This window comes from Bubalus kerabau, chromosome 3 (assembly GCF_029407905.1).
Source record: "Bubalus kerabau isolate K-KA32 ecotype Philippines breed swamp buffalo chromosome 3, PCC_UOA_SB_1v2, whole genome shotgun sequence".
NCBI lineage: Eukaryota > Metazoa > Chordata > Mammalia > Artiodactyla > Bovidae > Bubalus > Bubalus kerabau.
This window is the reverse complement of record NC_073626.1, coordinates 169,104,348-169,106,708: the sequence shown is the minus strand read 5'-3', so window position 1 is coordinate 169,106,708 and position 2,361 is coordinate 169,104,348. Positions and strand designations below refer to the sequence as shown.

At 39.6% G+C, this 2,361-nt stretch overlaps 1 pseudogene; it reads left to right on the top strand.

Annotated features, from left to right (window-relative positions):
* Nucleotides 1-888: 888 nt before the first annotated feature.
* LOC129647330 (60S ribosomal protein L21-like) lies at nt 889-1,939 on the top strand (annotated as a pseudogene).
* Nucleotides 1,940-2,361: the final 422 nt, after the last annotated feature.

Here is a 2,361-nt window from a genome sequence, read left to right as displayed (position 1 = left end):
CGGCAGAAAGTGAAGAAGAACTAAAGAGCCTCTTGATGAAAATGAAAGAGGAGAGTGAAAAAGTTGGCTTAAAGCTCAACATTTAGAAAACGAAGATCATGCCATCTTGTCCCATCACTTCATGGTAAATAGACGGACAAACAGTGGAAACAGTGGCTGATTTATTTTGGGGGGGGGCTCCAAAATCACTGCAGATGGTGACTGCAGCCATGAAATTAAAAGATGCTTGCTCCTTGGAAGAAAAGTTATGACCTACCTAGATAGCATATTAAAAAGCCAGAGACATTACTTTGCCAACTAAGGTCCATCTGGTCGAAGGTATGGTTTTTCCGGTAGTCATGTATGGATGTGAGAGTTGGACTGTGAAGAAAGCTGAGCACCAAAGAATTGATGCTTTTGAACTGTGGTGTTGGAGAAGACTCCCGAGAGTCCCTTGGACTGCAAGGAGATCCAACCAGTCCATCCTAAAGGAAATCAGTCCTGAATATTCATTGGAAGAACTGTCGTTGAAGCTGAAACTGCAATACTTTGGGCACCTGATGTGAAGAGCTGACTCATTCGAAAAGACTCTGATGCTGGGAAAGTTTGAAGGCAGGAGGAGAAGGGAACAACAGAGGATGAGATGGTTGGATGGCATCACCGACTCAATGGGCATGAGTTTGCGTAAGCTCTGGGAGTTGGTGATGGACAGGGAGGCCTGGCGTGCTTCAGTCCATGGGGTTGCAGAGTTTGACACAACTGAGTGACTGAACTGAACTGAACAAGCAAGATCTCTGACGGAAGTGGACAGATCATCACTGAGCAAAGGTGAGATGGCTCAACTGCCATTCTCAGTTGAGCCAAAACAAATTACACATGGATTTTCTTGATTTTTTTACTTTTATATCATGATGAGAAAACTGCAGAACTGAAACAATAGTAAAGTCTTCCAATTCACAGATATATGTGTTTAAGTATATTTAGTAATTCTTTAAATATTCAAGAGTTATGGTTTTTACTTTTTGGTAAATTGTGTGTCCACCAGTGATATACAGGGCTTCCCTTGTGGCTTAACTGGTAAAGAATCCACCTGCAATGCGGGAGACCTGGGTTTGATCCCTGGGTTGGAAAGATCCCCGGGAGAAGGAAATGGCTACCCACTCCAGTATTCTGGCCTGGAGAATTCCATGGACTGCGTAGCCTGTGGGATCACAGAGTTGGACACAACTGGGTGACTTTCACTTTCACCAATGATATAATCATTTCAGTTTTACATAATTTTATTCTTGGGTATTGATTTATTTTACATAAGATTTTGTTTCTTATTTTTCCAGTTTAACATGAAGTGCTGACATTGATATTTGTCGTTTGAATGTGCTAAATTATTTTCCATTAATCTTTAAAAGTAATTCAACCTCTTGGCTGGAACCACCTTCTTCCAGCAATTCACCAAAATGACCAGCACAAAGGGAGAGAGGAGGGGCACCCTCCACATGTTCTCTAGGCCTTTTGGAGAACTTGGAATTGTTCCTCTGGCTACATACATGCAAATCTACAAGAAGGGTGATACTGTAGACATCAAGAGAATGGGTAATGTTCAAAAAGGAATGCTCCAGAAATGTTACCATGGCAAAACTGGGAGAGTCTACATTACCCAGCATGCTGTTGGCATGACTGTAAACAAACAAGTTAAAGGCAAGATTCTGGCCAAGAGAATTAATGTGTGTATCAAGCAGATTAAGCACTCCAAGAGCCGAGATAGTTTCCTGAAATGTGTGAAGGAAAATTATCAGTAAAAGAAGAAAACCAAAGAGAAAGGGACTTGGGTTCAGTGAAGCAACAGTTTCCTCCACCCAGAGAAGTACACTTTGTGAGGATCAATGTTAAGGAGTTAAAAACATTTCTAACAGTTGACCTGTTGGAGCCCATTCTCTATAAATTCATGGCACGATGGGTGTAAAAATAAAGACCTGGACTGTACAAATGTTTCTCTTAATTGAGTAGAGGTGTCGTGTCCCCTCCCCAAGGAAATACTTAAACCACATTGTAATGTCCAAATTCAGTGGGTGCCCTCTTTTCAAATTTAGTTTTTTTTTTTCTTTCTGAAAGATATAAAACAGTTTGTTGTTTGGTATACTCTGTTGTTAATAAATTGCCAGATAGTATTTATATAAAAAAGTAATTCAAGATAAAGAGGAAAACTGTTATTTGTTATTGGAAAAATTTTAAATCAGTGACGTTTAATAAATCTAGAAGTAGATTTCTAGAAGTAAACTTTCATCTGAAAATATTTTTTAAAAGGCTTGGTAAAAATGAGGACATACTATCTTGGAAATCTTTCCTATAAATTTCTCTATCCCTCTTTTCTCCTCTCCCCTCTCT